General features: G+C 38.5%; 1 long non-coding RNA gene across 1 annotated transcript; it reads left to right on the top strand.

Moving 5' to 3' along the window:
* The first annotated feature begins 206 nt into the window (after positions 1-206).
* On the top strand, positions 207-12,461 carry LOC118808835. Its single transcript, XR_005007311.1, has 3 exons — positions 207-316; positions 9,734-9,866; positions 11,460-12,461. It is a non-coding gene; the product is annotated as an uncharacterized LOC118808835 (long non-coding RNA).
* Positions 12,462-13,005: the final 544 nt, after the last annotated feature.

Here is a 13,005-nt window from a genome sequence, read left to right as displayed (position 1 = left end):
TGTGTGTGAGAGTTAGATTATGCATGTGTTCTGTGTGTGCATGTAAACAGGATTTGTGTGGTGTGCATGTATCAGCAGTAAACTTTGACCCTGCTATCCCAAGACCTTTACAAGGTCAGAGGTCAGTTGGCCCTGATAAACTTGTTCACTACTTAGAATGTGATTGATCTGCAAAGTTCAGCAGGAAACAGAGGATAAAGTCCAGTGTGAGAATGTAATCCCTTCAGACATACACACAAACACATACGCTGCCTGGTACTCATTAATTGTGCATTTTGCAGAGAAGTCTGGTAATGCCACCAACAGGCTGTGGAAGGTAAGTGCACATTGCAGTGCCAGTGTGGACTGTTTAAAGTTCCTTTAAATTATGTCTGAACTACTGCAGTAATATATTTTGTGTTTTGCCATGTGTGGTAGGTGGTGTTTAGAGGCAGAGAATAGACACTAAAAGGGAGGGAGTTATACAGACTGCAGCTGGGAGACCAGGCCTCTAAAAGATCACATGATCGCAGTCACATTACTATTACACTACACCAAAGTGCATTCTTATTTTCTGTGTGTTTGCAAACTCATCCAGTACCAGCAGGCCCATTGCTGTGAGAAGGCAGTGGAATTTTATATAGACTGTTTTATTAATAAAACACTCTTTTATGGAACCCAGAATAAATATTCCTTGTTTCGAGCCAGATAGCTCTGCCTCAGGCACCAGGGCTCAAATACAATCAGAACTTTCAAGACTGACTCTCTCGTTTCTATCATCACTAGTATTTGCCTAAATAAGGCTGTGTTCATGCTATACAGCAGCATGTGTTACTTTCAGTCCTGTGAAAAGCAGCTGCAAAGGTGGTCTGAACCCATGGTGACCATTGATTATTTCATCAGAGTGGAACTCTTCCAATAAGTGAAAAAAGTAGCTGTTCAGAAAATCACAGAGCGGTGTACTTGGTAACAACGTTGTTATGGTTAGTTTTTACGTTGAGTGTTTTGTGAACACAAATGTGTTCCTCACAGTGCTTTTACAAAAACAGCTTAGTAGTTTGCAAAGGTTTGGGAACCCCTGGTCAAATTACCTTTGTTGATTTTCTAAGTGAATATAACTTAACAACCTCTAAACACACTCCTCATTTTAGTTCACAGTTCCTGCTGATGAATTTACTATATACAAAAAATAAACATTAAATGTTTTTAAGAATGTTTAAACATTTACATTTTTTAAATAAAAATATACATGTGTAAATGTGTGTATATACTGTTTTGTTTCCAAAATGTTAAATTTAGCAAATAAACAAGAAATTGTGCCGTAAAATGTTCATTTATATGTTTATAGTAGTATGACTATAGACACCATCTCTCATTTTGGCATAAAGTGACGTGTGGTTAAGCGCCAAGTCTTTTTTGTGTTAGTCATGTTGTTGGGTATGTATTTTTTCCTGTAAGGTTGTGGAGTGAGCAGTTTGAGCAAGGTACTTTTAGATCTTAGGGGAAGTACTTTAATTAACAATGACTCAATTTGATACTTAGTAATTTTTAAATAAAAATAATAGTAGATCATATCAGAGGAAACTCAAGGTTTCAGTATTGATATCAGGAAAGAGAAAGTGGTCTTGTCATGTCCGCATACAAGCAAGCTCACACACAGTTCCTCTAGTAACACCGAGTGCTCAGCAGTGTTGGCTGAGGAAGGTGTGCTGTTTGCGCTTTGTCTCTCTCTGTCCTAGTAGCTCCTGCCAGACAAGCCTTTGGTTTTGCGCTTAAAACCTCAAGAGTGGTTTCTTTCTTAACTGTGCTCTCAAAACACTCAGCCTCCCCCACAGCAGCAGATGAAGCTCACACTGAGGACGCCTGCTGTGCTCTTTTTGTCTGTGTGTGGGAGTGTTTGTATCAAATGCTGTGTGTGTGTGTGCAGACAACAAGGTGTGGCAACATGAAGAAAGTGATCAAAGCTTTACATAACAAATGAAGGCAGGTCAAAATTCAGTGTGCGAATGGCTTGCTGGAAGTTCAGAGCATGAGGTGCTGCAGTGCCAAACAGTGGCCTCCTCATAGCCAAATGTGATGTAATGTATTGATGCGTGGCACACAACTGTAGGCTGCTGGTTCACTTAAATGGTTTTATGCTGCTTAAATGCTTATGATGTTATGCTGCATATTTCTATTAAATTAATGAAGTCAGCATATGCTGTCAAACAAAACCTTATGTCCATTTCTGACATTGTAATTTCTTTGAATGATTTGACAATGCCAGCTACCATTTAACATTGTGTCAAAATTTCATAAAGAACAATTGATCTATCCATGCTCTGCCCACGAATGGATTCTTTACTAACAACGGTTGCAAAGTTGGGCATTATAGAAGCTTTATCAAAGTTTGGCGAAATGTTTGTTTTCAGCCAAATGAATTTAGGCTAGAGTTTGCTACAAGAGATGCACTGATATAGGAATTCTGAACCAATGCCGATAACCGATATTATGCACGTTCATGATGGCCGGTGCTGATATCCGATATTTCACATATCTTTACATATCTTGAGCATGCAAAACTGCCTTCTGTAAAGGCCATCGACCATCCAAAATTTCAAAAGCATTGTTTTTAATGGAGGTACGCACAACTTTAAACTATGTTCTCATAATACTTATCGATATGACTGTAAGACATTCAGTCCCCCGAATTCTGCGACGACAACCAACATCTTTAGTTTGTTACATTTAATTAAACTATCACTGTGAGACTCTTTGTTTGGCTTTAGGTACTGTTCTGGTGCTTACTGTGAAGGTAAATTCAAGATTAACTGTTATTTACACATAGAAACAACTGAAATCATCATGACTGTGATCTGTAGCGTCCATATGCTTGCGGGATGTGTGTGCAAGCGAAGGAGAGTCGGAATCTGGCACAACACCGGCACTGTTCTATCCCTCAGCGTGTCACAGCACAACACTCAACATTTTGCCCTTACTACATTAAATTGAAGCCATATTGAGTCCATAGAAAACCACAGTAGATCAGACGTGGCGTGATATTTAAACAGAGAAAGGCAGCTAGTGTTGTAGATAAACAGACATATGCAAATGGTCTGTTACCTCAGCTAACGTCACTATCTTAGCCTTTTTCAGCTCGAAAACAGCGAGCTTGTGAAAAGTTAGTAAACTGATGCTAATGATAAGTGATGCTGAATGCTTTAATTCGTTCAGTTTATGCAAACTAAATATGATATGAAATGAAAACAATCTAAAACTGTGCACTTTGGCAAAAACTGAGCACTACAATTTCTCATTAGCTTGAATTGAATTTTTGCCAACACTTATAGGTCTTACTGCAATTATTTAAAGGGCCGTTATCTTGGAAAAAAATTCCTTGCCTTTTAAAATTAGTGTTTCCTGTTGACAAAGTTTTAAAATAAACCATTCACTCCCCAGACCATACAGTCTACATAAGGAAACTAAACTGCAAAAGCAGCCTGCCTTATATTCATTGTTCTTGTGATGGCAAGAAAACCAGTTCATTTACATATACTTCTATTCAGCCTACAGCAGTTTAGCCCCACTCAGTTTTGCTGAAGTTGTACAGTGTGTTTCAGCCTAGACTGCTTAATGAATAACACACAATACAGGGCAGCCAGTCAAAACCGAGGTCATTTGTATATATATCAGTCTTAAAGGCACAGTAACAAAAACAGTATGTTTAATTCTGTGTACAGAGAGGTTAGAAAATGGTCAAGTAAAAATGAATTATGACTGTTTTCAGTGCACAAACCTACACAAACGGACATAAATGGACCTCAGGGTATAGATTACAAGAAAGGATATGGGCTTTTTAAGCTGACCACAGTTATTTTCCACAGTTGTTAGTTTTCACAGTCATATGTTTACATCGCATCAAACACAATGTGATGTGTGGGTGCTGTTTCATCCATTGTGTTGAGACAAATGCATGTAAATGAAAGCAAACAGAAAATGTATTTACTGAGACACATGATGGGCCTTACGGGTTTACAAAAGTTTTAACTTCTGACTAACACATTTAGAAGACAGCAGTGAGTAATGATTGTTTATTTGAGTTCCAGCTGTTTCTGTCATCAGTTCAGAGCTGCTAAGCATGAACAGCTAGGAAGAAAGATACCTGATCAGCCAATTTTGGCAACTTTAGGCTTGTATTTTAATAGTTGTATACATTGAAGAAATATTTTTTTTTTTTTTTTGTATGTCAGTCAATTGTCTGAGAATATTTAGTGATTGTGACAGGCCTAAAAATTCTGTAAGGCTTGTCCAACTTGGCAACAGTTGCAATTAGGAATGCACTGATACTGGTATCCTTTATTGGCCCAATTCAAGGCTCATCTACTTGTACTTGTCCTGATAATAAGGCATCGATACCGACATCTAATCCCACCTGATATATGTGACGTAAGCCTAGTGTACACTACTGTGCTAATGAACAAACGACTCACGCTAGCTGTGAATGAGGGTCTGCTTGCACAAAGAAAGCAGTCGGATGCTGTAGCAGTTGGACACCAAGTCGCTGGTCACTTTAAACATCCTGCCTTGGCAAATTCCCAACAGGCATACACTGTGCAATTTTAGCCCATTTCTAAACACATGCAGTACAGGTAGGGACTTGTAAGCTAACAAACCAAGGTGTACAAAAAAAGTTGACATTTGCTACCAAAGTCCATATATGCCAACTTTACTCTGTTTGACTGAAAAGAATTGCGAAGCATAAACTGTAATATAATGATTTAGAAGAACTTCAGCAGCAACTTAACCAACTAACCATCCAAAAAGACTCCAACAAGACACAAAACTTGACAAATGATCTTTCGGATGCTTTGGATGTTGTTCCTGCTGTCACTGTGCTGCTGTGGTTTAAAGAGAGAAATGAGGAGCATAGGATCAAAACTATGAAACATTCTTTACATCTATACAGAAGCGCTTCTCTGACATGGAACAAACCCCACTCTTCTCCACTGCAATGCTACTCGATCCAGAGTAACTTAGATAGCATACCCAGCTAATGCAAATCATTTGAAATCAGCTAGATTTTAATGATTTAACTGTTAAGGTACATTGCACTTATTTACACTAACAACTACTTAATTCTAAACAAGTTACTCAGTATGGTATTGGAATCAGTGTCGGCAAGTACTTAAAAAAATGCACTCACTCGTACTCTCTCTAAAAACATGGTATTGATGCATGCCTGGTTATAATGAAACATTTTGTGGGTGAAATATGGATAGAACATTTGAAATTAATATCATCATATTTTTCTCAGCCACACAGGCCCACTTGGTTAATGTTGGAATGTTTAGTGGTTAATGTATTTTGCTGAAATGAACCATTCAGTGTAACATGGTTGTGTCTTCAACAGTTGGTCAGTAGTTTCTGTTCTGTAGCTTTGACTCAGATTTTCTTCGTTTTCTGTGTCGTTCTCTCCACCACTTTTTTCCCACCATTATTCCCTTTATTGACTTTCTCCCAAAGTGCTTTTTTGACAGAAAACCTTTTCATAACCTTGAACCTGTTTGGCTGTTCCATTTGAGCTGTCATGACAGTTTCCCCACACGTTCAACTTCAGATTTCCTCCATTACCTTTTAATGTCATTTATGTTCCTCAGTGTAAGCTCTCCTGTACATTCCTCCACTTGTTCGTCTTGTCTGAGATTTCAGGTCTTTATGAGTTATGCAGTGGTCTTCTGTAGAGTTGAGAGATATTGAGTTGAGGGGTGAGGTATCGCTTTAGCCTTTGAGGAAGAGTGAACTGTCGGCTTCAGTTAGTGTGGAGCACAAGACACAAAGCCATATTCATAAACACGCACACAGGATACTTGCACAAGTGGCTTTAGAGGCCCAAAGGCAAACAGCGAGGCAGAAAAGACAGCTACAGAAGAGACAAACATACAGGCACAATCCCCAAAAGCACTGATACAAACCACACACAAAGACATTTAAACAAAGGCGCACACTCACTCACACGCACTTCCCCTTAAAAACCTTTTAGCTCATTTTATTAGCAGACTCTTCCTGAACACGCATATGACACACCCTGTACAGACATGTTCACAGAGTGAACACACGCACACTTTTAGCAGAAAGCAAATATATCCAAACTATCCCTGAGTGTTTGCTTGTGGCAGCTTTTAAGCGATGACAGTTATTGGTCTGCTATTGTCTTTTATAGGGCTTTTAACTGCATTAGTATCAGGAAATGTAGCTTGTTTATTCACCACATTCATCTGCTGTCCAAACAGATCTGAGACTTGCAGGGCTGTGTATGTGAAACTGGTGACTGTGTATCAAACACTCAGTCATGTATTAACAGATACTTTGTGATAGAATGCTTGATATGTGATACACTAATGATAAACCACAGCAGGATGCAATACAACGTTTATGAAGTTTTACTTGTAATACAAAATCAAAAGCTCTTAGAGGAACACTGTTGTTCGAGACCGGTAGACATTTGTTTGTCACAGTAAGAATTAATGAACTATAACAAGAACAAAAGATAACTAATTGAAATGCTATAAATTATTAAATACATTACATAGAAGTGTTATGAAAAATGCAGGAGAAATGCAGATGACTCAGTTAAAACAGCAAGATCAGGAGTTGAGAGACTTGTGATTTTGATAAGTATGTCTAAAAGAAACATATTGAAATGCCTCTAAGAACTTGTGTGCTTTTGCGGGCCTCTACGCCAGGTTAACCATTTCCCTATTAAATGAGATAGCAATGACATCGATTCCATGTTACAATATCAGGTGAATTTCACCCAAAAATGCTGGATTGGATATTGGAGGGAAAAATTAATGAATTTGATCCAGTCCTGTAACAAATCTAACTTGAAATAGCACTCACTCGCTCTGTGTGATGTCAGCAGTGTATTTCTTCCTGTGGAGTAATGGATTGTTTCAGGGCACTTTCACATCTAACCCTTTTGGCACAGACCAATCAGACTTTTTCTTTTGTTCGGGTCGATTTGGCAGATGTGAACACTCATGGGTTCCGATCTGCTTCCAAGTTTGCTGTGGGTTGAAACATGTTTTATGATGGTCCACACCAAATGAGGGAATTTAACACTCATTTCACATCAGTGCTGTTGTCCACATGATCCATCTGCTTAATGCTTGACTCTTGACAGAGACTCATGTCATTCTTGCAGCACACGCTTCTGCTAATAACATCAGACGAGTAATAGCAAACCATTTTGTTTTTGCCAATGAGATTAACTAAGGTTTCGGGTATAATAATACCTTTTATCAAGAATGTAAGTATGGGAAAGATTTTATACTATGGATTATATTGGTTTTTACACTATGAAAGGCTACTGGAAGTTAAATAAAAATTAGGTAAGTAACAGAGCACTTGAATCCCTGTCAAACTTTTGACAAATCAAAGAGCTCAAAGAAAACCCATATTTGCAGTTTGAAACTGAAACAAATAAAGATACACTGTCACAAAAACCCAAACTGTGGTGCAGAGCCAACAAATTGGGTGTGAATACAGAGTTGGGCACCAATGGCTAAAAGACGATTGCTGCAGCAAATGTTAATGTTCAATAACGTTTTATTTGATTTACTTAAACAATTAAAAACAATAAAATAAGAATTGTGGCATGGGCAGAAGTTTGGACACCTTCCAGTTGCCAAGTCACAGATCATAATTAACTCGTTAGGCCTTAATTGACCTGTTAGGCAGGTCAAGAATTGTCATTAATAAAGTCTAACTCTTCAAACCTTGGGCTAAGGCTCAACGACTCTAGGCTCCCCTAAGCAACTGTCTGAGGATCTAAAAATGAAGCTAATTGATGCCTACAAAGCAGGGGAAAGTGCGCAGTATTCTCTGCCTGAAATGTCATTAGGAAATGGCAGTTAAAGGGAACTGTGGAAGTCAAGGCGAGATCTGGAAGACCTAGAAAACTTTCAGAACTGCTTGTATGCCTGGCAGAAAGGCAAAGCAAAACCCCTGTATGATAGCAAAGGACCTGCCAGAAGGTTTATAAGACACAGAATCGGTGGCACACCATTCCACACAGACATGGCCGTCATAGAAGAGTCATCAGAAGGAAACCTTACCTCTTGCCTCATCACGAAAGTCAGTGTATGCAAAAGTATGCAAAACAACGTCTAGTTACATCAGAGACATTTTGGAAACAAGTGCTGTGGACTGAAGAAATAAAAATAGAACTAGAGATTTATTTGGAGAAAAATTGAGCATAATTTAGTGCTAGTTTTTTAGTTTAGAAAAGTACACCTTGCCACCTGTTACACACGTGGGTGGATCTGTTATTTTTTGAGTTCTTTGGTAACCAGTGGCACAGGACACATTGCAGAGGTACACGGAAGAATGGATTCCATTGAATTTCAGCAAATACTGGAAGCAAATGTGACACAGACAGGAAGGAAACTGAAACTGAAAAGCTGTCTTCTACAACAGGACAGTGATTCAAAACATATTTTAAAATCCACCATGAACTACTTCAACAAATGCAAAGTTGAAGCTTTTGGAATGTCCCTAACAGTGCCCTGCCTTGAACATCACTGATAGGGACATTCCAAACGCTTCAACTTTGCATTTGTTGTATGGTATGTCTTAAATGTGTTAGGCATTCAAGACGGCCCAAGAATATTGTAGAACTAGAAGCGTTCTGCAAGCAAGAGTGGGAGAAAATTTCTAAACCAAGAAGAGAGAGCTGGCTACAAACAGCATGTACAAGCTGTGGTATCTGGCAGAAGGGGTGTTACAAAGTACTGACTTAGTAGGGTGTCCAAACTTTTAACATGATTACTTTTTTCTTATTTTATTTCTTTTGGGTTGTTAATTTAACTAATAAATTACTAATTTAAAGTAACTGTGCATTAATTTTTGCATACAAATGTTTTTTTTTTTTAAATATTTTGCTGCAGAGCTTATGTTTGCATCTTTTCACTTATGTAATTACAAAATATGTAATTTGGCCAAGTGTGCCCAAGCATTTGCATTCAACTGTAGCTTATTTTAAAGCATAATAGTTTAAGTAAAGGATTATGAAATCTGTATTAATATACTCGATATTGTTATCGGTATCAGAAAAAAGTTGTATTGCGCCATCTCTACCTATTAAGCCTATTAATGATGACACTGCATTATAGAGGTAAATTAACTTGCAAATGGAAGTGTGGTCAGCAAGGTGGCTAGAATGTACTTTATAATGTGTTATTCTTGTAAAAAAATGTGTTTTGTGGAGAGTGGGAGCATTTGGGTTTTGTTAGTGCTTTCCACCAATGCCATTCCAGGTGGTGGTAGAGAAAGAACATTTTATTTGTTGTTAAAGTTTTGTTCTACTCTTGACTACCATCCCTGAGCCATTAATGTAGTTGAGAATAGGGGTTAGAGTCTGTATCCATCTCTCTACTGGTGTAAAATAAATGTTCTTTGAGCCCCACCCCAGCCTGTTTGAAGTCTTTTACAGACGTCACTGTACTGATGATGCATTGTTGAGAATGTGCTACTCTTAAACTGCCATATAGCTGTGGTTGCCCTCTGGTCTCATTAGTAAAGCCAATACACATTATATGTCTTACTTTGTTCAAAACAGCACATGGTTCAAAGGACATAACATTTGTTTGTGTGTGTATGTTGCGGTGGAGAAAGAGAAATCTAAGTGGGTGTGTGTTTTGTCTCTTTGTTCTCTTTTGAGGCCTGCAGAGTGTTCTCACCTCTGACCTCTCTCTCTTCTGTTCCCTCTCTCCAGTGGCTAAATGAAAGTGTGTACTCTTCCACTTGATTCACCAGGACACCGTTGTGTTGGCTGTTCTACAGTGATGAGAGGACTGTGTGCCTTTTGATAACAAAATCAAAAATAGTCATCTTTAAACTCATTTCTGGTAAGAAAAATACACAGAACTGTGCACAATTTTAGTAAGCATTTATTTGTTCACTTTATTCAACACTTTGCTGACTTATGTACAAATGATATTAATATAGTAAGCAGTGATTTTACATGTGTAATTATGTTTGTTTAACCATTTCCATACTTCTCCCTGAGGAAGCCCCATATTAATTGTAGTTATTTTCCAGTGCCTAAGCTGGTTAATCAGTGCTTCAGTGTTATGGTAAAATTGGGTGTTGGCTAGGGGCTTCCAGAATACATCTGGAGTCAAATTTTGTTCTTCAAACTAGCTCACAAAATATGAACTACTGTTTTTTTTTTTTTGTTTTTTTGTTTTTTTAAAAGGAATCCTTTGTACTTTAGTAATGTTTATTTGCATTTATTTTAATGAAATATTGTGATTTTACAAGCAGAAAAGTTTTTGCCCAGATAAGTGGTTTTAGACAATGTGCTTATGTGCCTAAGAATGTATGTAATGTATTTCATGTAGTTGAATGCAGGATGTTTGAGCAGACTCCCACAAAACCATCTGGAGCTTCTGAGGTTGTTCAGGATGTTCACAGCACACAAACATTTTTTTGTAACTTATTCCAATATTTTCACAACAGGCACGACCTTAACATTAGCCTCATCTGGTGGGCAGAGATCTGTTTATCACTAACTGATACTGTCTTTAATAACCACTAATTTATAGGTTTTACTTAAGAAATAGAACATGAGAAGGAGCATGGTGTCACAAAAAACATTACAGCTGTGATTTGGTGATGTTATTCATGATAACACTTGACTTCAGCTTTTCTATTGCTTTTTATACAACTGCTCTGCAAAATGAAGAAAAAAGTAAAGTAAATAAGCTTGAACATTGTACCAAATCTGCTTTTATATTGGCTTCTCCTTCTGACAAAAAAGTAGTAGCTGTTTGTGTTATGGATGGAGCCATAAAACTGTTGTGATATTAGGTTCAGCTCAACTTTTTAAATATTTGCCAGATTAACCTAAATATCGGTTTGTTCCAGCCAGCCTGCAACTCGTTTCACAGCTCGTTTTGTTTTCTGAACTGTGTTCTGTGTTCCAAGCCAGTTAGTGTAACTAGTGTTAGCTTGTCACAGCAAATACAGTCAAGTTTCGTGGCCCATAATTTTATTTTATTTTTTTCAACTTGACTGAGTATTTGATAAATATAATTGAGTAAATGAGAATAAATTATAATAATCAGCGTAAGTCATGAACTCCACTGACCTCCTTCTGAAACCATATGATGAGAGATGAAGCACTGGGAGTTGGAGTTGAAGATAACTAGGTTGAGTGCAAAGTAAAGTCCCTTAAAACAAGCTTAATCTGTCTAAATACAAAGTGCAGCTAAAATCCTATTTCCCATTTCATGAGGCCCTTGCCATGACCTTTGACCTAAGCAGCAAGCTTGTAGCCCAAACAAGTCCTGGATCTAGTTACCCTTTTAATAGACAGCCCGAGAGACAGGGAGAGAGAGTAACTACAGATCAAAAGTACTGTCCTAAATGTCCTCTGTCACGACTGTGCTGTTTGAAGTCTTAGCTGTGTGACTCTCTCTCTCTCTCTCTCTCTCAAGCTTTCTAACTCACTCACGCACTCACTTCAAAGAGGGGGAAAAGTCATCTGCCTCCCGCGGCCTGCCAACATGCAGACCACCAGGGGAAGTGAGGGAGCGAGAGAAGAGAGAGGAAGAGAGAGATGGCAGCAGAGATTGGCCTGTCGGGGGCTTTTGAAGGGAAGAAAGACTGGATCCTGTTCAGAGGCCACTGATAAAGACCCTAGAGGGGCACCGGAGGGGGCGAGTGTTATATAAAGGAGGAAGCTGGTTTCAGAAAACAGAGAAAGTGCGGCTATATGTGCGTGCATAGTGTGATTTCAAAGTAAACAATAATGCACATTCATAATGCATGCATTAGACACTTTGATCAAGATTCTCAAATGAAAAGCAGCTAAAGTCTAGGACTCATATACTGTACACTTTAACACCATTGGGATACCATAATCAGGCAAGATAATGTGTCCAAATAACATCAGGAATAAACTTTAAAGTCTGTACCCATCGTCAATATTTGAAAAAGGTAATGTGAAAAATAGCAAAGCTCACTTGGTCACTGATACACCTATAGTAAATATGTCTGTAATAGGGATGTGCAAGAGCAGAGCCGATCCTGACCTCCCCTGCGGCCTGAAAAAAAGTTCTGCGAAGGGGCCCTTCTACCTGACCTGTGAACTATGTAAACCATTTGCATTTGCCACACAGTCACACCTAACACCCCAGAGCTCCCACTACAATCCTCCCACCTTTAAAACAGTTTGCTCTATCTGTCAGTCTAAGAATAAGTAGACCTGAAGAACAGAATGAGGTATAACTAAACTATAACTAAACCTTGAGTGAGGGACTAGATAATCATTGTCTTGTAAAATTATGTGCACCTAGGATGAATATGAGATCACACCCACATATTGTCTGGACTGACCTCCACAGAGACTGCTGCTGCAAAGCTTGAGTTTCATTTCATGCACATGATCATATCACCTTTACGTGCAACACGGTTATCTTTTCCATGCTGCAGTTTATAAATACCATTGCCAGTTGGCATTTATCATAATAAATAACTGTATTTCACTCTCAAAGACTAGAGAGAGATGCACTGTCCAGCTAAGTTAGCGAGACAGACTAGAGAGAGAGAGAGAGACGCACCGCCCAGCTAGATTAGCGAAACAGTCAGACTAGAGAGAGACGCACCGCCCAGCTAGCACATCAACTTTTATTTGTCATTGTTATTTGCTGACTTCAAACTTGGACAGGTAAGAACACAAGTTTACCTGATTGCTGCTCCCACAATTCACTGTCATGTTTTTTTTTGTTTTGTTTTTTTGTGACCAGATGGATAGTTCCACTTCATCCTCTTCCATACACCCCTGTTTTCCAGGACACGTCCCTTTTTTGGGAGCTAAAACATGTCCCCCTGGGATTTCTAAATTGCCTAAAATGTCTGGAATTTGACTTTGCTTTCATGTTACATTTGTTTTCTACAGTCTGCCCCATGCCGCCTTTTAGTCTCTCTTTCTTGAAGACCAAAGGGTGGTCACCCTAGGTTAGGTCGTCACTGAGAAGGCAT

Source organism: Colossoma macropomum, unplaced genomic scaffold (assembly GCF_904425465.1).
Source record: "Colossoma macropomum unplaced genomic scaffold, Colossoma_macropomum, whole genome shotgun sequence".
Lineage (NCBI taxonomy): Eukaryota > Metazoa > Chordata > Actinopteri > Characiformes > Serrasalmidae > Colossoma > Colossoma macropomum.
The sequence above is the reverse complement of the archived record's forward strand: the minus strand, read 5'-3'. Positions and strand labels throughout refer to the sequence as shown.